Genomic DNA, 25,065 nt, shown 5'->3' on the forward strand with positions numbered 1-25,065 from the left:
ATGAACCGAAATCATCATAACACCCCTGCCACATTGGAGCCACGTTGGATTCTTGTCCAACGCGGGGCAACCTCCAAAATAGTTTTATGATGACATGTGGGATGAATTTTCATTCATCATTATCTTAGTGACGCACCAAAATAAGCAACATCACTAGTTGCAATTTACGATGCTCAACTAATGAAGAAGGTTTTTTGTCACTCCCGCATCATAAATCATGGTTTATGACCCAAAAAAAGCATTTATGACACTTTTTGGTTCATCACTGGTCAGAAGATTTCTTGTAGTGACAAGTACGGAAGGTGGTGTCATACCGGGAAGAAAAAAACAAGATAACACCATCCTTTATTCATATTCCCTGCACGGGAACCTTTCGCAGAATGAAAGAGGAGCCAAGTACTCTAAAAAAGTAGTACATGGCTGTCATGTCCGTCACGTCCAAAAAAGGGTTAAATTAGCGTTACACAGGGAGGTACACAGGGAGGTACACGGCCGTCACGTCCAAAAAAGGAAAAAGTTATACAAGGATGGACGGATCTCCGCGGCCCGCGAACGTGAGGTTCCGTGCCATGGAGAAGGGGGAAGTCCACGAGCAGGGAGGACTGCTCGGGGATAGGAGCAGCCCACTGCTGCTAGAGATGAGAAAGAGAGTGAAGGAGACACCCCCAATCAACAACGGCAGTAGCAACAGATAAGGCCTCATCCCCGAGTGTTGGAGGTATGCCCTAGAGGCAATCATAGAGATGATGATATTCCATTTGTATGCATGATATATATTGTGTTCCTTGAATATCCATTAAAGGCTACTTGAATTGATTTGCAATTATGTGAATTGTATGTGAAACTCTTTACTTGTATGGTTATTCTAAAGTTATCCCTAGTCGGAGTTCATGTGAGGACACACATGAATATTAGACTAGCACATGTATTAGTTGATGACTATGTTTCACAAGTCATGGACATGGAGATGTTAAACTAATAATGTGGGCACATGTGGAGACATGTGCTAGGACTGACCCAACATGAGAAGTAGTTCTCTCTTTACACAACATTTACGCTTTGTCCTTAGACATGAGATTGTCGCATGTACTCAAGATATGGATCGACTTACTTAGGGGCTATCAAACGCTACACCGTGACAGGGTAGTTAAAAAGATAGCTTTTGGGTTTGTCAAGAAGCATGCTGTGAGACATGGTCAATCAAGATGGGATTTGCCCCTCTCTGATTGCGAGTGATATCTCTGGGCCCCTCGAGTGATCGGATTTGAAAATGCATGGCCATGCTACGTACGGATAAGAGTTAACCTACAAAGGGATTCCGAATCACAGGATCGAGAAAGAGCGGTCGGCTTGAAGCTAGACCAAATATCGTGAGGCAAAGGGAATAGCATGTACATAATGTTATGATGGTTCGTCTGATATGATCTTCGTGTGCGTATAGGAGTTGGCACGTCTTGCTAGAGGCCGCAACCGACTATTGGGCCGAGTAGGAGTACTCGGGCCATGTCTATACATATCTGAACCCATAGGGTCACACACTTAAGGGGCTGGAAGCCCAATTCGGATGTGATTCGAGTTGGATTAGGCTTAGAAGTACTAATGGGCCTCGAACCCAGAGGCCCGTCAGGAACCTCTATAAATAGAGGGGTGGGGGCGCCCTAGGGTTTACACCTTTTTGGCGAAACACATCTGCCGCACCTCCCACGCCCTCGCCTGTTGCAATTCGCGGATCTACCAGTCCGGCTTGCGACGCTTCCTCCCTGCACGTGTGGATATCTTGGAGGTGTTGCACCCGCAACACTTGGATGAGCCGCCGATGAGCCACGACGAGCCGCCGACAAGCCACGATGAGCCGACGATGAGTCACGGCATGAGGACAATCTTGCTTCACGTGGATGAGCTACTGAGGAGCTGCTCGACATCGACGTGATCAACTACGTGTTCGACTACGCTGATCGACTTCGCTACCCCGACGCGATTCTACATCTTCCGCACCAGTGCGTCGAGTGGTAATCCCGTGATCCATGTACAGCAGTTTTCCTGGTTTACGTGGTAGAAAAATTTTGTTTTGCGCTAGTGTAGCCTACCTCGTATCCTTACACCAAGCAGGAGGAGCATCTCCGCATCCCTCGTGGACGCTCCACCCTCCTATGAGGAAAGTGACCGGCGAGGAACAACCACGTCAAGCACCTGTGAGACACGCACCGGGCACCTTTTCCCTGGTGTGCATCCGTAGCATGCCCAACATCTCGGCCTCGCATGCGTAGCACATCAATAGCATCCGCCGTGCACGGGGATGCATAGATGTGGCGCCCCTTTTTACAATGGTATCCACCATGGCAACCGAAGGCGCACAGGGATGATGGCGTCGCTGTAGTCCAAGAGGAGGCTAGGGGACTACAGCCCAGGGCTATTCTTGAAGATCTGCCAAAAGCTGATTGTCCAAGCAAAAGCCGACCAAGAATCCCCCAACTCCATCGTAGGGACTGGATCAGCAACCTCCCAGGGAAGAAGGACGCCAAGCCAGCAAAGCAGTAGAGCAACCCCACCATGGGCGTCTCTCACTGACGACACCCTCGCCATTTGGCTAACCCTAGGGACGCCAAGCCGGCTCATGCTGGAGCAAAAACATCCATGGGTGCCCTAGAAAATTCCCTATGGGAGGTTGCCCATGTACCTCAGGCTGGGCATCCAGCCAGGTGGTCTACCTCGGCGGTGAGGCGGCACAAGAAGCAGGCTTCGACGGATGTGTACCACATCCGCTCTTGGGACAGGCTCTACCTGCCCCAGTTATGGGTAGTAGCCTTCATCAACTTCTCCACCCTTCTAGGTGGCCTACCTTATTGGCAAGGCAGCGCGAGGGCTACTCCAGGGGTGACAAAATCCACAAGCAAAACTACACGATGGGTCCAGTGGAGATCGCCCATGGGGTCACCCAGCTGTGGACCTCCATACCCTTCAACCCAAGTCTCCTACGCTAGGTGAGAAAAGGGAATGAAGGTAGGATAGGTGCAGAGGCATGAGGGCCGATGCACCATACCCCCACCTGTCGTTGTACCGCGGCTCCTCCACCTCCGCTCCTAGTGCGCTATGACTCCCAGGGTCGTGGTTCCCTTTCAACGCAGCGCTCTTATGCTAGGTGGGGTAAGTTGCATGGAGTGGCAACCTCGCCCAAAGCATCCTCACAAGAGGAAGCACCATGGGAAGGATCAAGCCCAAGGGCAAAGCCGCCAACCCTCCCCCCCCACAGAAGAACTAAGCAAATTATGAGCTCCATGATGATAATGGCAGACAAGAAGGGTAGCCATAGAAGCTATTTATAGCTAGGGAAACCCCTCCATCTGATAAGGTTGCCCTGCTCCGGGGGCGCCCATTTACCCAAGGATAGTGCGCTGCCCATCAGTCCGAAGGGTGCTTGGCTGGGCGGTCGCCAAGTGCTGCTTCTCCTAAAAGGAGTGCGAGTCGGAGCAAGGGGTCGAACGTTTCCTCTTACAGCACGAGAGTCACGATGTGCGACGTGAGCGAGGCCAATATGACACGCAAGCGCTCTCGATAGGATGGGCTGGCATGGGGCCCTCTGGAGCTGCGAGATAGCCAAAAGATTCTTTGACCGGAATAAAAGAAAAAGAAATCCAAGAAAGGGAACAAAAGCCAAAATACAAAGTCTGGTTCATTACAAAAGTGGGGGGGCACAACACAATACCCCAAAAGTTCAGGTGCCACACTTAGGCAGGACCAGTGCAAAAGGAGAACAAGACTGATAAAAAAATGTGGTGGAATCGCCCAAATTAACGTGACAAAAATGCACTTAAGTCGCCTGACATGCGATCATGCACTTTAAGCAAGTCAACTTGGTTGTCAGTCGGATTTCATTCGATAAACCACTTACTCAGGATTGAGAAGCATTGCCGACACGAAGGTGAGTGGGTACAGAGATTACAACATTCTCATCACATCAACATAGTTTAAAATTTTATTACATCAGAGTTTTCGAAATTCAGACAGAAATGCAAGGTTGTAAACAACAAGAAGTAAAACATGCGGAAGCTAAATGTCAGTACACAATATCATGACAAAGCCGATCATGACATCAATGACCCCTGTCCTCACTGTCCGAGGAGGGATCCCACTCAATTGTCCAACCCGGAGGGAGCTGGGTAGGCCAAGTGGTGTTAGCAGCCAAACTATCGACATTACCTGAAAAGTTATGCCACAAGCAAGGCTGAGCAACTAATACTCATCAAGACTGACCCGATAGGTGATAACTACTTCACCGACTCCTAGACATGCAAGTCTTTTTGGCTGTGGGTTTGTTTTTGCTGAAAGCGACTAAAGTTGGTCCTTACTTTCAATATTTTAGCTCAGGTTCTAAGTTCATTAAGCAGTCTAAATTAGCAACTTATACTAAGCAAGCATAGTTTCCAAACAATTTAAAGGACAAGCATCAAGATTAAAATCATCATCATGTTTCATCTTTACTCAGTGCAGCATAGCGATCAAGTAGTCCCAAATTGTGAGAGGCTGACGAATCAATTCGAATTTATTAACCATGCATGGCGAACCTAATCCCATGACATCCACGCACCATGAAGGTTCACTTCACTTGTCAGCTTTCCCCATCGATCCCCAAGTACGTGTCTGGTCCAAACTTCCTTTGGCATGCAATGCTCCACAGTCCCAGTCTCTGCCGTACTATGACCGCCCTTGCACCCACATGATGCACCATGGGAATGATGTTCCAAGGACAATAGGAATATAAGCCACGCCCCAGTTTAATAAGATACTAGGCTTCCCCATCCCATACTAGGTATGAGATTAGTACTTTCAAACACTTGATCACGAACGCTGACACGTTTCGACCTTAACAAGTTCATTACTGGACATACGGGGCAAACCACCACATTGGAGCCATTCCCGGTCCCGTCCGTCATCCTTATAGTTGTAGTATGAGTAAACAAACAACTCCTATAACTCGCAAGTGATAGGCAATCACTCGACTTTTACCGAGTCCTATTTAGCACAGCAACTACTCGACTTTAGCAACTAGTGTTCAGATCAAGGTACTAAGTTTCATGCATCTAGGGTTTCAATTGACTCCTATAAACGTAAATGCACAATCATAAGCACCAACATATTGCAAAATTTTAAAACAGGGAAGCATGCACCAGGGCTTGCCTTCAGGTTCAGAGAAAGTTAGTTGGTCTTCGGGGTCTTGATCTGGCTCAGGCTTAGCTTCCGCGTGATGTAGTTCTGCGACGAGTTCCTCTTCCGGCGTAGGGTGGAGCTCGTAGGTTTTGTCGGTGATGTTAACTTCTACATGACATGCATATGCAGCTAGTTCAAAATTTCCATGCCTCCACATGAAGGATGCAAGACATGAGTTATTTTTGAAGTGTAAGTTGCATTTCAACCACATTCACCTAAACAAGGTTCTAGACTTTCATTATTTTCATGAAGTAAGGTGTGTTGTGAATAAAACTCGGGGTTGACTTTGATGGTGATTCTGTACACATTTAAGGTTCTTACAACTTAGATCTCACAGGAAGGTGGGGGTCACCTTTAGGATTGTTCAGGGTTCATTTGGAAAGTTATTTATTTCTGAATGTTTTTCTGTACCTTTTCCATAAATTACCATTTAAGCTTACTAGGACTCAACGTTTTCTTTATTCATTTAAACTGGTTCATCTTCCAAAATTTGTTTCCATATTCAAACAACAATATACAACACTAAGAATTTAGCAGTATCTCAATCAGGTCATCACTGAGTTACTATAAAAATTTGGATCCATTGGATTCATACAAAAATAATTAAAACTATTTTATTACCTAAAGGTAGCATGTACTTAACCATTTTTATCTCAAAATTTACAATGATTCTGAAGGTGAAACTTTAACAGTGGGTTGAAAGTGTGTTACAGAGGCTTGAGTGAATTATTCATGATTTTTAGTGAAGGACAACTATTTCCCATATTTAGCTTCTATTTATCTTTCTACAAACGGAAAGGCACATCTCACCAAGTTACACTTAGTGCTCCATATTTTCCCTAAGAACTATACTTTAGAACTAAGCTACTCCAAGTGGTTTCACATTTTTCTCTACTTTGGATTAAAACTTATGCAAAAAGAAAGATTGAACCCTAGATTTCAAAGATAAAGTTAAAACAGTGATTCAAAGTTCTACACCAGGTTCATAACTATTTTTCCAAGCTTCTATTCAAAGAAACAAACACCTTAGAAGTGGATTTATCATTTTTCTGTGATTTACCATGATTTAAAAGACCTAACCAAGAGATAAAACTATAGAGCATTATTTCTAACAGTAACATGGGCAAGGTTATTTTTCCATGAAACTAGGTACTTCAGTGAGTCCAAAAAAATTTATTTGACATTTTTCTGAGCTTCCTACATTTTTCAATGCATTTCCAAATTTCCTTCATTTATCTGCTTTTTTAAAACACAAAAACTAGGATAGTTTTACACTAGGGCCCTTAAGGTTTTCAAAGTCTCGCAAATAAGCCCTTAACTCTAACAACTAGGCCCTGCGAAGCTTTCCCAATCACACCCATGCCCTTATGGAGTCATGGCGGTGGGCGGCTTCGATTCCGGCGATGGCCAGCCTAAACATTGGGGAGAAGTAACTGGGGAGGTGCGGTAGCTCACCGTGAGGACCTTGGCGGCAGTTGAGGATGCGGAGGTGGCGTGTGGATGGCGGAACGGTGTGGGGAAGGAAGGCTCGGGCGACGGCGAAGTCTAGAGGCATTGCGGCGCTCAAGGGGCTTCTTGCGGGCAACGGATGATGTGGAGAGGTGCGCGTGGTTCCGACGAAGCGGGCGCAGTGTTGGCAAGGCGTAGGGTGGCGCAGAGCAGGGGGCTCCACGGAGGGGTGGTGCGGCGACGCTTAGAGTAGAGGGACGGCGGGGCTTGGCGAGTGCGGGAAGCTGCGCAAGCGGAGCATTGACCCCTTTTATAAGGCCGAGGAGGTGTGGAGGGCGAGGACGGAGCCAACGGGTGGTGCTGGCATGGTCGGAGGGGAGAGGGGATCAACCGCCGCTTAGTGTATTGGGCGACAGCGCCATTGGCGGAGGGGCACGAGCTCCGGGGATAGGATCACTCGGCCATTGGCCAAGAAAGATAGCAAGTGCGCGGATCCGTTTAGCCGGGCAAGTCGATTGGCGAGGCCGGGCACTCCGTATCATCACGTCATCGTTCTGGAGCTGGCCAGTGGGCTGCCATGGCGTGGCGGAGGGAAGTGGCAGAGGCGCGGCGTGGCATTGGGCAAAGGCAATGCTGCTGCAGAGGGGGAGATGCTCGCGGGCGAGCATTAGGCAGCCGGGGCACCGATTCATCTTGTCGTGGTTGCCGGTTGGCCGTCGGCAACCTCGCCGGTAAGCGAGAGCCACACGGCGGGCGGCGCATGGGCGAACGTGCTGGGCGCGCTCTGGCGTTGGGGCGTTCGCGAGGCAGGCCAAAGGGCGAAGGTTTAGGCTGAGTTTAAGCAGGATTTTTGAACTAAACTTTAACTTCCTCTTTCTAAGATTTGTAGCCCTTAAGTCAATGTTTAAAACTTACAAAAGGTATCACTTCCAAATCGAAAAAGATTTGAAGTTATGGGGTTCCAAAGTTTGCTAGAACGCTGGTCATCCAAACTTTTAGGGTTTTAGCTATATTTGACCCGAATTTTGAACAATTTTCCGCTTGAATTAGGCCAAAGTGTTATTGAAAAAGTTGTTTTACAGACTAGGTACTAAAACTCTTATAAAGGGTTTTTCTTAAGTTTAGTGTAAGTTTTGTGAGTAACTTGCTTGCCAAGATACATACCTTGAACTGCAGTTTTGGCTGGGTTGACTGTTTTGGTCAACTTTGACTCAACTTTTGAAAGCTTTTGTGCAGATTTTGGCCTAACTCCAATAATCAAAGTTGCCAAAGACTTATAGCACTAAGAATTTTATATAATATTTGACTTGAGCTTACATTAGAAATTTTGAGAAAAAGGGCTGCAAATTTGAGGAAATTCACTGTTTTCAGCACTTTCAAAAGCTACTGATTTTAATTCTAGTTTTTGAACCTCTTCCACTCCAAACTGGCAAAAGTGCTAATAAGGAAAGTTGTTAGAAATGTAAAACTCTACATTTTTTAGTTTGGCAAAACTTTAAGTTTCTATTCAAAATTTCAAGTTTTGATTTAACCCCAAACTTAAGCTTTTAAGGGCAAAAAGGACCTTTCACCTGCTAGATTAGTGTCTAAGCCTCCTATTCCAGCTTAACCAAGTTTAGTTTAAGTAGAGTTGTTACAAAAAGACTAAGAGGATGAGGGGCCCACCGAGGGAAGCTAGGGCATGGAAGCCGTTGATGAGCTGTCGGAAGCCTCGTTCACAGAGGTCACAGAAGCAGCGCTTGGATTTTCTCTCTCCTCATCGTTAGCCCCTTCGTCGGTCGGAACAGGAACAAAGTAGCCCATCACTTCGGTGGCCAAATCACGAACAGCAGTGCGTGCCACCTCTTCTTCCTCGATGGTCAGAACTTCACGCAGCGCCTCCGCGGGCAGGTCAGCCGACTGATCCTGTAGGCAGGCAAGAATGTGCTCCGCTATGCTCTGAGCCATGTTGCACGCCTCTTGTGCCGTGACAACATCCACCGCCAACCGGAACACTTCCAGATGCTCCACCAGCTTGGTGAAGGTGGGAAGGAGGTGCTCCAACCCGCAATCAACCACCAGGCTGGGCAAGGAGAAGCACTCCTGTCCGTCGTCCGAGAGCACGTCGCGGAAACAAAGGGCAAAGTCACAGAAAGCTTCGGTGGCTGTCCGATGAGAAGATCGAAGTTGCATGAGCTCCACCGGGAAGCCATGCGAAAGAGAAACCATGCCGGTAATCCTCACCTCGGCCTCTTCCGCCCACCTTAGAGCCGCCGCACGAGCGCTCTTGGCCTCCCTAGCCCGTCCCTGGGTGTCGATGAGCTAGGCGTTGATGGCATCTATAGCGGCACAGATCTTGGCGGCTGTCGCCAAAGGCTCCATTTAGATAGCCTTGTTGGCCTCCGCTCGCACCGCTGCCACCTGTCGATTCATGGCAGCCGCCTTGGCTGCCTGCTGGGTCATTTCGCGCTCATGGTTGTCCAGCGATTGCACACGGGGCACCAAGCTTCACGTGAGAAGATCAAGCTTGTGAGCATGATGGGCTAGCTGCCTCTCCCACTTCTGAGCAGCTACGTGGGCGGCAGCCACCGCTTGGCGGTGCTCCTGCTCCTAGCGCTGAAGTTGGGTGGCGCACTCTTGTAGCTCGAGCTCGTGGGCCGCTGCGGCCGTGTGGTCATGCGTGGTAGCTGCCTCCTCACGCACCACTAGGCTACCTCCTAGAGATGGGCCTGGTCCTCGTGACGAGTGACGTCGACCACTAGTAAGTGCAGCGATTGGTCGCGATCTCGGAACTCTGCCTTGCAACCAGCACAGGGTTCCTCGCTAGGGTCCACTACCGCCTGTTGGACGTCCTCAAGGGCTGCCTCCAAGGTGCACCGGACGCGGAGAAGGATGGTGGCTGGTTCCTCGCCGATAGCGGCGCCTGTCGGGGATGGCGCGGGCGTCAGAGCTACGCCTGCGCCAGCGAACTCCAGCATTGACGGAGCATCGACCGCTGCTGTCATGACAACTAGGGCAGGAGGAGACTCGCGCGGCTGCTCGAGGGCGCTCGAGTCCCCATCGGTGAGGGTCCCGAACCCTAGTGGGCTGACGGTGAGAGCAGGCAGGACCCACTAGGGTCGCTCGCACCTGTTAGTGCCCCACCCATAGGGGATTGCGGCCACACGGTTAAGGGACCCCCCGCAGGGACGGATCACCGGACAGAATGGAGCGAAGACGGTGGGGCCCTGTCTCCAGTCTCCCTAGGCGAGGTCAGCCCCAGTGAACTGCTGGTGCCCCTAGGAAGAAGCAATGTAAAAAACCAAAAAAAGAGAAAAAGAGAGAAGGTGGAAGAACCGAACCTGCGCTTGGGCCCTGTGTAGAGCCATCACAACGTGTAGGCCACCATGGCCACCCCCGTCCTCGGGCGCTTGAATGGTCTCACTACCACCACGGATGACAACCCTTGCCCTGGGGCAGGCAGAGCACGCGAAGGAGAAGTTTGTAGAGATGACGAGGAGGATCCCACCAGGATCAGGGAAGAACACCGCCGGCACTTCAACTCGCCTCTCAACACTGCCGCTCATGGAAGCCCATCTGAGCTCCCTTCGATGCAAATGCCGCTAGAGGGGCGGGCATATGGCAGAACCACCCAAGTTAACCCGGATAAAGTGTACTCAAGATCACCTTAAATACGAATTGACACTTTAATCGAATTAAAATGACAGTCTGTCGGGTTTCATCCGATGCAACCATGAGTTTCGGATCGAAACAAAGCATACTCGCACGAAGACGAGTCCAGAGATTACAACAATCCAGATAAATTATTATAGGTCCCAAATTAAGTTATTAAAACTTAAGAGTTCAAATGCATAAAGTAGTGTCCAGAGTTCAAAGCAGCGGAAAACAAAAAAAAGATAAGTCTAACATTGATACAAATACCATGGTGAAGCCGGCCATGATATCAAACACCACGATGCTCGCTGACCGTCTATCCCGGAGGGATCTGAGACGGCCAAGTCAAACTGGCAACCAAGACATTCACATCCACCTCATTACCTAAAAATATAGCCACAAGCAAGACTGAGTATACTGATACTCCGCAAGACTTACCCGTCAGGTGGTATCTAATCCACCAACTCCTAGACATGCAAGGCTTTTTAGCTGAGGGGTTTGTTTTTGCTAAAAGTTTCTAAAGTAGGTCCTTGCTTTCAAGTTTTAGCATCAAATTCTAGTTGATTAACCATTCTAGGTAGAGAAAATTCCCTATTTGACACCGGAAAAATGACTCATTCCTTTCTTGGCCCTGAAATTTTCTTCATTCCTTATTTGATACTCACTTCAACTTTCATCCCTAATATGACACCGCCGTCCATTCCGTTAGGCAATCCTGTTAGATGCCTCAGGAGACTTGTCATATATTTCGACGGAGGTCAAAATTGCCCTCACGTTCTCCACCACTTGCTTCTGGGCGGGAGCCGCGACGCTCACCCGTCCCTTTCTCTCCCTCATCTCAACCCTAGACTATCGGCGGCACCAGGAGATTCTATGGTGCTAGGTGGCCGTCAGTGGTGCACATGGAAGGCGTGGAGGATGCGGTGGCTGCGAGGCCCATTGGGGCGGCTTTGGATCCAACCGCCAGCCCCGTCGTGTGGGCTGCGCAGGCCCGTCTTAGATCTGATCATGGATGGCACCTTCTGGACCGCTTTCAACACCACTGATGACACACTGGCCAGCGCGTCATCGTCCTACGAGAGTGTGTTCCCCGCGAGCGGCAGGAACATGAGCTTCTGCCTCGGGGTGAACCTGGACTACACCAACACCGGCCCGTTCATCTCCGCGCTGCAGGTGATCCAGCTTGACGATTCCATGTACAACACCACGGATTTCAGAACCAGCGCTATGAGCCTTATAGCTCACACCAAATTTGGCTCCACTGGCGAAATCGAGAGGTTAGTGGCTGGCCTCAATTCAATTCAAGTGCCCCTTTGTGGGCTAGTGCTGAAATGTTCGATGGGGATTCAGTGACTTGCTAGAATTGAGTAGATTTAGTGACTATAGCACTGATTGAATCTGACCGCACGCAACGGCTTGCTTGGACCGATTCCAGATCTTAGCAACCTAAGCAAGCTTGAATGGCTGTAAGACCCTTAGCTATGCAATTCTCAAGATCATGGTTAAAGTTATGTGTATTTATACATTACTTAGGAGAAAGTTCTATCTTGCAGGCACCTGCAAGAAAATAATCTATCTGGATCAGTACCTAGGACATTGGGGACAATCAACACATTGCGTGAACTGTGAGTTGATTTCACTCTGTGCTTATAATTTCTTATTGTCATTTCAATAATTCAGTATTCATATCTTTCTTGTTGAACAAATAATCAGCACCTGCATAGTGTGTTTATGAATGGCATAAAACAACCAATATTTAATCTTCCAATGCATCAGTAGTTTTTGCTTTGAATTGGTACACTACTATATTCTGACAAGTAAATATGAGGTGCATACTTGAAGAACACAAGAAGGTTGACCCTTGATGCAGACCTGTTACATGAGTTAGTGCTGTATTTGAAGTCCTCCCTTTTTTGTTATTATACATAAAGTGGAATGACAAGGATAACCCTGCAAGGCCCACATGATTGGGGTGTTATGCTGGTGATAGAGCACAACTATATCTCGATTCTACAACATAGGAACGCCCCAGATTGATGTTTATCTATTCGTGCACCTTATACTCTGGATGTTGATTCTGCGACATAGGAACATCCTAGATTGATGTTTATCTCTTCGTGCACCTTGTAAACATGCTTTTGCATTGATTTATAGCAACGCACCACTTTTCAGCTGATGTTTTTCTCTTGATTACTCAGGTTTTTGTACAACAATTCTTTATCTGGACCAGTTCCAGATAATTTACTGAACAAGCAAGGATTGACTTACAGGTAAGTTCCATTACACCCAGAAACTCTAGTGGTTGGTTCAGTGCATGTTCTATGTTCAAGGGAGTTATATTGATATTTCATTCAATTGGCAGATTTCTTCCTGGGAATCTCTTCGCCCCACCACCACCGCACTAACAGCTAGACATTTTGTGCAAACAACCACTGTATATGTACACAACATGATTCAGAGCTAGCAGGACAATCGTTGATTCTTTTAGGGGGGCTATAGCTAGATTTTGTAACCATTTTGTACATATAAAAGTAAGTTAGCATCCATCTGATCCGACCAACCAATGCAAAGAGGTCGGCCACAGCTGGTCAAGATACATACACTGGTTTCGACGCTGTAGTTTTACACTGAATGTATGCATTACAGAAAGGTTGGGAAAAAATGTTATAAAAAATGTTGTACAAATATTGAAAAAATGATGATAAACAACAGCCTGATAAAAATGCTGTACAAAAATGATGAAAAAAATAAAAATAATGAAAAAAACAAGGAAGCTGAATAGCAGTCATGCATGCGCCCAGCGTGCATGAAAAAAAGGCACTTAACGGGCTCCTGAACGCCCTTAGTCATGCGCGCTCTGCTCCTGAACGGCAGCAGTGATGAGGAGGGGCAAAACGATCTTTTCAACAAGTACTTAACGCTGTTAAGCTAATGGAATGGACTACGGTGTCATATTAGGGATGAAAGTTGGAGTGTCAAATAAGGAACGAAGAAAATTTCAGGGCGAAGAAAGGAACAAATCATTTTCCCAATGTCAAATAGGGAATTTTCTCTTCTAGGTAAGCACCTATTCTAAGCAAGTATGGTAGAACAAGCAAATTAATCAAGCATCATCCTTGTTCACCTTCTTACTCAATGCAAGAAAAGAGGTCAAACAGTCCCAAACTGTGAGAAGTAGACGATTCAAATCGAATTTCTTAACCTTGCAAAGTGGACATAAACACACGACATATGCTACTGCCGCGACGGGTTCGCCTATATCAACGGTTCCCGTCAATTTGCGGCATTTATCCAAATCCCACATCCCTTGGATACAGGACCCCACCGGTCCCGAAACGATGCCGTACCGTGACTGCACTTGTACCTACATGCGGCCGTAGGGGAACCTAGCTCCAGAGAGGGCGGGGGAAAGGTCCACACCGGTTCAATCAGGTACAAGATTTACTAATTCCCCATACTCTCAGCATATGTTTAGTATGTTCAAAAACTTGACCAATACTCCCACACATTTCAAGCTTAGCAGTTTTTACTCTATACAGATGGGGCATCAATAATTGCAGAGCATAGTACCAAGCCCTGCCCGTCAATCTTATGATTCCAACATAAGTAAACAGGCAACTCCTATAGCTCACGAGTGACAGGAAATCACTCGACTTTTACCGTGACCCTATTTAGTGTAGCAACTACTCGACTTATCATGCTAGTATTCAAGTCATGGGTACTAGGAGCATGCAACTAAGGTTTCAAGCAACTTCTATAACCTTAATGCATAAATATAAGTAACATAAGTATTGCATAATTTCGAAACCAGGGTTATGTTTTGGGGCTTGCCTTCTTGCCTTAAATCAGCCTTGGGCTCTTCCGAACATTGGTTTGGACCTTGATTTGCCTCGATCACATTCAGCTCAGCAGGAGAGTGTCCTTCTTCGTGTTCCGGGCCAAGCTCATACGTTTCGTCGGTGAGGTTAGCTTCTACACGAGATGGCATATGCATAAGATTTCATTCATAAACTTTCATTACAAAAGCATAGGGTGTATTTTCGGCCACATTCACCTAGACAAGAATAAAACTTTGATTTCTTCATAAAGTAAAGTGTGTTGCGATTTAAAACTCAGGCTTGACTTGATGGTGATTGTGTACATATAAGATTTTAACAACTTTAGACTTCACAAAGAAAGGTGGGAGTCATTTTGGGGTTGCTCAACATTCATTTGGAAAGTTATCCTATTTCTGAATTTTAAACAACTTAATTTAGCATTGAGCATTTTACCCTTCCTATTTAACATTTGTTATTTTTCCCTTTAACTAGCCATTAACTTCAATAATTATTTCTAGCAGCATCAAATAAGATATGGTTCTGAAAATTTTACAAAGGATTCCTAATCACATCAGTGACCTACTGTAAGATCTTGCGATACATTTGACTTCTACAAAAATTATTAAAATTAAAACAGTACTAAATTACAAAACTTGAGGAATGATTTTTAACTAGATCTTAATCACCGGTCTGGTTCTACAAAGAAGGGTTACCAACACTAACAGAAGTTACTGCAAATTTTCCAGGATTTAATGAGCATGAAAACTACTTATCACATAAAAAGTACATTAAACCACATGCATTTATTTAAGCAAGGTCAAACATGTATATTATAGAAGTAAGTATTTTTCCTAGTTAGTAATGTGCATTAGGAGTCTAACAAAATTAATTTCACATTTTTAGCATTTCTCTACAGATTCCTATACATTTTCAAAGTTTCAGCCTTTTAACCTATTTTAAAACAGAAAAAGAAAAAGCATTTTACAGAGGGATGCTTGGAACTTTTAAACTTTCACAGAACAACCCTGCCATTTTATGGTTTAGACCCTAAAACAAAAAGGGGACTTGTAGTGTGGCCCTGGGGCTCGACCGGTTGCTTGCCGGCACGATTCCGGCGAGCGGCGATGGTGAAGGGGTGAGGAAGGGGCACGGGTGCGAGGAGTGGCTCACCTAGGGGCTGAGAGCTTGAGACTGTGAGGGCGGAGGGTGGCCGGCAGTGAGGCTTGACGATGAGGCTCCGGGCACGGCGGTGCGGCCTCTGCTCCAGCGACGGCAATGGCGAAGCTCGCCGAAGGAGAGCTCTGTGAGCTGCGGTGGGGTATGTGTGAGCTAGGGGAGGGGCTAGGAGGCTGGGAGGTTGGCCTGAGGGTGGTGCTCCATGGTGAGGGCAAAGGCGGGCGCGGTGGAGCTCTAGCCCAGGTGAGAGGCATGAAGGGCCAGCGCCGGCGAGCTTTGGAGGGCCACTTTATAGCTGCTCAGCAGCGTGGGTGAGCAAGGGGGCCAGGATAAGGCCAACGGACCATTGGCGGGAATGAAGCTGGCCGAGGAGTGGTGCAAGCGCGGCGGTTGGCCGCCGGTGGTGTGCGGGCCACGGGCGTGCGTGGGCGCCGTGCTTGGATTGGCCAGGCAAGATTTTGGTATGGAGATACGGGGTTTTTATAGCTGGTGAGTGGGCAGCGGGGTACCCCGACAGGTCGCATTGCTGGCGGCCACTGGTCGGGCGACGCTGGCCACGGGCATGACACGACGTGGCGCCGGTGACATCGCACGCGATGGCGATGGTAGGGAAGCGAGGATTTGGCATGGGGAGGGGAGGATTGTGCATGGTGAGTGGGCAGCGGTGCTGCACGAATGGAGGGCCGCGATGTGGCGATGTTGTGCGCGAGCGTGTGGTGACCACGCACAGGGCAGGAGCATGTCGCAGGGGTGTGTGTGTGGTAGTGAGTTTGAGCTAAAAACTCTCCAAATTTTGAACTAAACTTGAAATTTTTCAATTATAAAAGTTGTTGTCCACACTATACTCTAGAACTTTTTGAAAAACTTCTGGTCCAAAATCTAGCTAGTTTTTGAGATAAAGCTGGGCAAACTTTTGTAGAACGCCGGACATGGCTTAGTTTGAAATTTCCCCCAAATTTGTCTGTTTTAGATTTAAAATTTGAAGGCCTTCCACTAAAAATTAGAAGATGTGCAAATAACAAATGTTGTTTGTTTTCAAGTGTTCTACAACTTTCATACTGGCCAAAAGTTTCTTATATAAATTTTGGTTTTCCACTTCTACTCCCAAATTAGTGCTTTTTAGGACATTTTCAACACTTAGAAAATTAAGGTGCATTTGAAATTTGACAAGTGACCAAAGTGAGTTAAAAGGTGATTTATTTGCTTAATGACTTTGATCACCCTTGATTTGCCTTGTTAATTACCCGGGATGTTACAGCCTACCCCCTTAAAAAGAATCTCGTCCCGAGATTCGGGTGATCAAAGACTAGTGTGGCTGTGCACGTACCTCCCTGATCGAAAAGAAAACCGCGGAAATTCTTGTTGAGATACTCCTCTGTTTCCCAAGTAGCTTCGTCCTCTATGTGATGGCTCCACTGAATCTTGAACATTTTCACTACCTGTCTCCAGCTTCTTCTTTCCTTGCGATCAAGAATCTTGATCAGGAAGTCCACATAGGAAAGATCTAGCTCTACCCATACTTCCTTGTGTTCGATAATCTCAGTCCAGACTTGAACACACTTCTTGAGTTGAGACACGTGGAAGATGTCATGGACAGTGGAGAGTCTGGGTGGGAGCTTTACTCGATAGGCAACCGGTCCACAAATTTCTATGATTTCATTAGGACCAATATATCGAGAAGCTAACTTTCCCTTTACTCCGAACCTCTGCACACCCTTGGTTGGTGAAACCCGAAGGTATATGTGGTCACCAACTTTGAATTACAGTGGTTTCCTCCATTTGTCGAAATAGCTCGTTTGCCTTGATTGGGCGGCTTTAAGGTTTTCTCTTATTATCCTCACCTTTTCTTCCACCTCAATTACTAAGTCTGGCCCATATACTTTTCATTCTCTTTCCTGGGACCAACTTAACGGAGTTTGACACCTGTGACCGTACAAGGCCTCAAATGGTGCCATCTTTCAGCTAGCTTGGTAGCTGTTGTTATAAGAAAACTCCGCTAGTGGTAAGCATTTGTCCCAATTCTTGTCAAATTGAATGACACAAGCTCAGAACATATCCTCAAGAATCTGATTTACCCTCTCAGTTTGTCCGTCCGTCTGAGGGTGATAAGTCGAGCTGCAGATTAGTTTAGTGCCGAGGGCAGCTTGCAATTGTTTCCAGAAGCGTGCCACAAACTGAGCACCTCGATCAGAGATGATTGTCTTGGGCACTCCGTGTAGGCAAACAATGCGATCCAGATAGAGTTCGACATACTTCTTGATTTTGTAGGTGGTTTGTACTGGAATAAAATGTGCCATCTTAGTGAGCCCACTATGACCCATATGGATTTGTGCTTTTGAGAGGTATGGGGCAAACCAACAATGAAGTCCATGCTGATATCCTCCCATTTCCATGAGGGTATAGGTAATAATTGAAGATTGTCGGCTACCTTTAAATGTCTTGCTTTCACCCTTTGGCATGTGTCGCACTCCAACACATATCGAACAATCTCCGGTTTCATCCCAATCCACCAAAAATTTTGCCAGAGGTCGTAGTACATCTTGGTGCTACCGGGGTGAATAGGGAATTTGGAGAGGTGTCCCTCATCCAAATTTTGCTTTCGAAGATCAGGACTAGCGGGAACAACTAGTCGGTCATGGTACCATACCACTCCCTTCCAGTCCTGTCGGAAATGTTTAGATCCTTCATCCTTTTGTGCTAGCTTTTTCTTGATGAGTTTTGTCTCTTTATCTTCTAGCTATGCCATGATGATTTGATCATGCAAGGTGGGCTCAACAGAGATGTGGCTTAGTGTGCCGTGAGGAATAATTTTCAAGTTAAGCTTCCTCATCTCATGACACAAGGTCTTTGTGAAGTTTTCAATGGAAAGGCAATTGCAATGGGCTTTACGGCTTAGAGCATCCGCAACCACATTTGCTTTTCTGGGGTTATAATGCACTTCTAGATCGTAATCTTTTATTAACTCCAACCATCTTCTTTGGCACATGTTCAAATCATCTTGAGTGAAGATGTACTTGAGACTTTTATTATTGGTGTAGATGTTGCAATGAGCACCCATCAAATAATGTCTCCATATCTTCAAAGCATGAATCACCGCTGCTAACTCAAGATCATGGGTTGGGTAATTCTACTCGTGTGGCTGTAGTGCTCGTGAGGCATAGGCAATGACCCGATTGTCTTGCATAAGAACACATCCGAGTCTAGTGCCAGAGGCATCACAATATACGTCAAAGGGCTTGGTGTTGTCTGGTTGGGCTAGGACTGCTGCTGAGGTCAGTAACTTGAGAAAGGTGTGGAAAGCCTCTTCACATTTCTCGTTCCACACAAACTTGACCCCTTTCTTTAGCAACTCGATCATTGGCTTGGCTATCTTTGAGAAATTCGGAGTGAATCGTCGGTAGTAGCCTGCTAGACCAAGAAAACTTCTGATTTGATGAACCGAAGTGGGTGGCTTCCGGTCCATCACTTCTTGCACTTTGCTTGGATCAACTGCTATGCCTTCGGTGGACATGGTGTGCCCCAAGAATTTCACAATATCCAGCCATAATTCGCACTTGGAGAACCTGGCATAAAGCTGATGATCTCTAAGGCGTTGAAGCACAATGCGGAGATGTTGAACATGCTCTTCTTCATTCTTGGAATATATGAGGATGCCATTAATGAAGACCACGACGAACTTGTTAAGCTTGGGCATGAACACCAAATTCATGAGAAACATAAAATAGGCTGGAGCATTTGTAAGCCCGAAGGACATGACCAAGAACTCGTATAGTCCATACCGCATAGAGAAGGCGGTCTTAAGGATGTCACTCGGTCGGATCTTAATTTGATGATAGCTAGAGCGGAGATCAATCTTGGAGAAAACTCTGGCTCCAGTAAGTTGATCAAAAAGAACATCAATGCGGAGCAAGGGATACTTATTCTTGATGGTCACCGCATTGAGAGGTCAGTAGTCTACACACATCCTTAGACTATCATCCTTCTTCTTCGCAAAGAGATTTGGACAGATCCAAGGTGATGTGCTCGGGTGAATGAAACCCTTATCTAATAGCTCCTAAAGTTGGGTTTTCACTTCTACCAACTCCACAGGCAGCATTCGATAAGGCCTCTTTGATATTGGTGCCGTGCGTGGCTATAGCTCAATGGCAAATTCAATATCCTTGTTCGGTGGCATTCCTAGCAAGTCATCTGGAAAAACATCAGCATACTCGCGCACCATGGGAATATCTTCCAGTTGGGACTCTATTGTTAGATAAGCGCACGAATTTATGCACTCTCGGGCTGCTAAGTAAAGTATGGAAGATCCATGTGTAGGTGAATTTATTTGGACGGCCCGTGCTGCAATGTCTATCATGACCTTATGCTGAGTCATCTAATTCATCCCCAAAATAATGTCGATGTCTTCCAAACCCAAGATAATAAGGTCGGTTTAGAAAACTTTTCTACCCAACTTGAGTGGCACACCACAAGTTATTTGGCTGGAAGCAATTTTACCACCAGGTGTTGAAATCATGTAAGCCCCTTTTGTGTGACAAAATTCCAATTCACATTTACCACTGAATTTCATTCCAATGAAACTATGTGATGCACCAGAATAAAATAATATAACCATAGGCTGGTTACGGATAGAGAAAAATGCCCATAATTATTGGTGCTCCCTCGGGAAGATCGGTGAGAGTGGTGAAGTTAAGCCTCCCTTGCTTAAGCTAGACTTTTTGCATGTTGCCCTTGTTCTGATTTGAGCCCTGTCCCCGGTTCTAGGGCCTATTCGCTGGACACTTTTTAACAAGGTGATTGGGACTCCCACAAACAAAACAGCAATTCCCATTGCTAGTGCGAGCTGGCTGCTGAGCATTGGGCCTTTTGGCCTTGTTGCTGAAAGTTAGGGAATCGTGGAGCTCCCTGCTGCTGAGGTGGTCTGATGACCCAACGTCCAGGTTGAGGGGTTCCCTCAGGAACTCGGGGTGAAGTATTCTGGACCAGCCAGAACTTTGGAGTTGGGGCACTAGCTGATGGCATTGGAACCTTCCTCTTTTTGTCTGCCCGATGAGCCAAGATACAGTCCTTCTGTGAGATTGCCAAGCACACCAACTCATTATAACTATTCACCTTGATGGGATTCAGTCGTTCCCTGAGCTTTGTGTTGAGACCTCTACGGAAATGGTCTCTCTTCTTCTCATCTATGTCAACATGATAGCCCGCGTACTGACACAAGTCATTGAAGGCCTGAGCATATTGGAGCACATTGCGCGTGCCTTGAGCTAGTGCTAGAAAATCATTCAACTTTCTCTCCATCAAGCCCTCTGGAATATGATGATCCCTGTAGGCAGCTTTGAATTTGTCCCAAGAAACCACATGATTAGCCGGGAGCATGGCATGATAATGGTCCCACCATAGACATGCTGAGCCTCGAAGTTGTTGTGCAGCAAACTTCAATTTGTTCTCATCAGGACAAGGTGTCGTGAGTAGCAAAAATTTAGGTTCGATAATGCGAACCCAAGCGTCCGCATCTAAGGGCTCCTCTATTTTCTGAAACAAAGAGGGTTGAGTGCCCAGGAAGTCCTTGTAACTTGCGACTCAGGGCTGGTGGACGTTCCTCCCACCCTGACGCTGTTGCTGCTGCTGCAGAACAAGATGCCGCAGCAATTCTATTTGGGCAGCCAGTATTACCTCCATAGAAGGCAGGGGTGGTAGTGGTGGTGTTTGTTGCCTACTGCCGCTAGGTGCAAAACCACCAGGGTTTTGATGCATTCCCTGCACCATCTTCAAGGGTGAATTTTTTCCATTAGGCACATAATTTTTAAGCTTGCTCACAAGAAGATGAACAAGGTAAAATATGTGTGGAATGTTAAAGTTTAAAATGCAGTTAAATAATGTGGGCAGAAAGTCCCTTAGGAGAAAATTCATATCTCCTAACTCATAAATTCTCATCTTTGGTCAGTGAGTAGGAATTTAGTGTACTACAACTTTGGTATTCAACTCAGAGACCAATTCAAGTGTTTTCTAAACCGAAAAATTCCATCCTTGCACCTCTGTCCTGGCTGTTTTTCAGCAGGCCAAGCTGTGATGTTTGGCTCATAACTCGAGAAGTACCCATCCAAAAATTTTCAAATTTTACCAGAATGTTTCTAAGATATTTGGCTACAACTTGTGTATTCAGAACGTTTTCTCAAACAGCCTCTAAGATGATCCTAAACTCAGATTTCCCTACTGTGGTCTAGTCTGAAATTTTCTGTAATCGTGCATCACTAATCTGTCCATAGCCCTTAAGATACTCATCTAAAAGTCATGAAACTTTACCAGAAGGTTCTCTGCTATGTGGTCTACAACTTTGTTTTTATGACACTAGACAGAAACTTATCCATAGGAGGTTGAAAAATTCAATCTTTGTAAGTTGCGCATTCTGGAATTTTCAGCAGTAGTAGGTTACTATTTTGATCACAACTCGAGTTCCACTTGGCCAAATTTTATGAAAGTTTTTTTACAGTACCTCATTTAGGAACTACTGAACAACTTTCTTATAGAATTTTTCTAGAACAAGGATCAATTAAGAGCTCGAAAAATTCTAACAGTAGGTAGCTGAAGTTCATGGCAGCTAGAAAATCCTTAAGTGATTTGGCAAGAATTTTTGTGAGAACTTCATTACGTTAACATGTTATTCATGCAAAGGATGTTGTTCATTTCCATTTTGCAAGTTTTAAAATGATGCATGCATGATCTATTCGTCCTCACAAATCAAAACAACTGTCAATTTCTTGGACTTACGGGGTTAGTGCCGGTGGCAAGGCAACAATATACGACTCTCCCTATAATAACCAGTCACATTTCTAACCGTTCGTTAACGTAATGTAAGTGCGGTTAGTGTAACTGCAGAAGATCACATGTACAAACTGAACCTTTCGTGCCAGCACTCACGAAAGTATCCACATTCATTATCGTTCACTATAGAAATGGCACCCGCACGATTTTTGTTGTACGGGCAACGTTCATATGCTAAAATAGCGTATTCACTTTTATGTCCTGCCATCATATTATCATATGATGCCATGGGTATGTTATAGAAATCACCGTACCCTTGCGCCAACCGTTGTGCAAGAAAGTAAGTTTTGACAGAAAGTAAATGTGCTAAGAGTCAATATAAGATAACCAATAGTTAATTAGCCACCTGATCAACCCATAATCCCCTAGGGCTTCACGTACTAACTTTCATCCTTAACGAACTCACGCATTTTCCAAACACAGATTTCTTGCAAGTTTTATTGAAAAGAGTGTTTAGGGCTTGTTGCTTTCTCTAAGGTATGCTTTTTCGGCACTAATACTAGCTGTGGCAGAACCACCCAAGTTAACCCGGCTAAAGTGTACTCAACATCACCTTAAATACGAATAGACATCAAGCAGTCCCAAACTGTGAGAAGCAGACGATCCGAATCGAATTTCTTAACCTTGCAAGGTGGACCTAAACACACAACATATGCTACTGCTGCGATGGGTTCGCATATATCAACGGTTCCCGTCAATTTGCGGTGTTTATCCAGATCCCACTTCCCTTGGATACAAGGCCCCACCGGTCCTGGAACGACATCGTACTGTGACTGCACTTATACCCACATGCAGCCGTAGGGGAACCAGTTCCAGAGGGAGCGGGGGAAAGGTCCACGCCAGTTCAATTAGGTACGAGATTTACTGACTCCCCATACTCTCAGCATGTGTTTAGTACGTTCAAAAACTTGACCAAGACTCCCACATGTTTCGACCTTAGAAGTTTTTCCTCTATACAAATGGGGCATCAATAATTGCATAACATAGTACCAAGCCCCTGTTGGAGGTATGCCCTAGAGGCAATCATAGAGATGATGATATTCCATTTGTATCCATGATTTGTATGTTGTGTTCATTGAATATCCATTGAAGGCTACTTGAATTGATTTGCAATTATGTGAATTGTATGTGAAACTCTTTACTTGTATGGTTATTCTAAAGTTGTCCCTAGTCGGAGTTCATGTGAGGACACACATGAATATTAGACTAGCACATGTATTAGTTGATGACTATGTTTCACAAGTCATGGACATGGAGATGTTGAACTAATAATGTGGACACATGTGGAGACATGTGCTAGGACTGACCCAACACAAGAAGTAGTTCTCTCTTTAAACAACATATACGCTTTGTCCTTAGACCTGAGATTGTCGCATGTATTCTAGATGTGGATCGACCTACTTAGGGGCTATCAAACGCTACGCCGTAACAGGGTAGTTATAAAGGTAGCTTTCGGGTTTGTCAAGAAGCATGCTATGAGACATGGTCAATCAAGATGGGATTTGCCCCTCTCTGATTGAGAGTGATATCTCTGGGCCCCTCGAGTGATCGGATCCGAAAATGCATGGCCATACTACGTACGGTTAAGAGTTAACCTACAAAGGGATTCCGAATCACAGGATCGAGAAAGAGCGGTCGGCTTGAAGCTAGACCAAATATCGTGAGGCAAAGGGAATAGCATGTATATTATGTTGTGATGGTTCGTCTGATATGATCTTCGTGTGCGTATAGGAGTTGGCACGTCTTGCTAGAGGCCGCTACCGACTATTGGGCCGAGTAGGAGTACTCGGGCCATGTCTATACGTATCCGAACCCATAGGGTCACACACTTAAGGGGCTGGAAGCCCAATTCGGATCTGATCCGAGTTGGATTAGGTTTAGAAGTACTAATGGGCCTCGAATCCAGAGGCCCGTCAGGAACCTCTATAAATAGAGGGGTGGGGGCGCCCTAGGGTTTACACCTTTTTGGCGAAACACACCTGCCGCGCCTCCCACGCCCTCGCCTGTTGCAACTCGCGGATCTAGCAGTCTAGCTTGCGACGCTTCCTCCCTGCACGTGTGGATACCTTGGAGGTGTTGCGCCTGCAGCACTTGGACGAGCCGCCGACGAGCCACGACGAGCCGCGGCACCGGAGACGATCTTGCTGCACGTGGACGAGCTGCTGTACGTGATCGACTACGTACGACTACATTGATCGACTACGTACGACTATGTGATCGTCTTCACTGCATCGACGCATATCTACATCTTTTGCACCAGTAGTGCGTCGAGTGGTAATCCCGTGATCCTTATACGGCAGTTCTTCCTGGTTATACGCGGTAGAATTTTTGAATTTCACTAGTGTAGCCTACCTCGTATTCCAACAGTGGTATCAGAGCCGTAGCTGCTTAGTTTTGGATTCGGGATGTGTGCATATGGAGATATGCGAGATTTCAGTTTGATCTATGTCCTGGTTTCGTGCCCTTGCTGCAATGGTAGTGTAACGACATACTCCTACCGGTCGGTTTTCGCCATCGGAGTTAAGTGATACACGTAAATCCAGTTGCAGTGAGCGAAGATCAATATGATTGGTCGAATCGAAATCCAGGGTCATACGCCAGGCGCATTAGATGTGCAATAGTAGATGAGATCTACTGCCGGGGTCGGGATTTTGCCGTATGCGTATGCTTCGGTAAATCAGCTGTAACTTTTCGGTACGATCTCGGATCGGGGCGAATTTTATATGAAAATTGATCTACAGGAAAAGTTACACATGAAATTCAACCGCTTTGCCGTTTTCGGCGAAATTAGATTTCCCAAATTCGGCTTGGAAGATGGAGTTTCGGGCCTCCGAAGTTTGGAACGTTAGGACGCCTAACTCTGTTTTGCAGGATGTATGTATGTATCTTGTGATCAGTATGGCCCCCTTGTGTATGTGATGCATGTGTGTAACTCATTCGTGACCTGCGTGTCGCGCGTACGGCA

At 46.1% G+C, this 25,065-nt stretch overlaps 1 long non-coding RNA gene across 1 annotated transcript; it reads left to right on the top strand.

Annotated features, from left to right (window-relative positions):
* The first annotated feature begins 11,852 nt into the window (after window positions 1-11,852).
* On the top strand, window positions 11,853-12,922 carry LOC117859171 (uncharacterized). Its single transcript, XR_011898385.1, has 3 exons — window positions 11,853-11,912; window positions 12,486-12,557; window positions 12,650-12,922. It is a non-coding gene; the product is annotated as an uncharacterized lncRNA (long non-coding RNA).
* Window positions 12,923-25,065: the final 12,143 nt, after the last annotated feature.

This window comes from Setaria viridis, chromosome 5 (assembly GCF_005286985.2).
Source record: "Setaria viridis chromosome 5, Setaria_viridis_v4.0, whole genome shotgun sequence".
Lineage (NCBI taxonomy): Eukaryota > Viridiplantae > Streptophyta > Magnoliopsida > Poales > Poaceae > Setaria > Setaria viridis.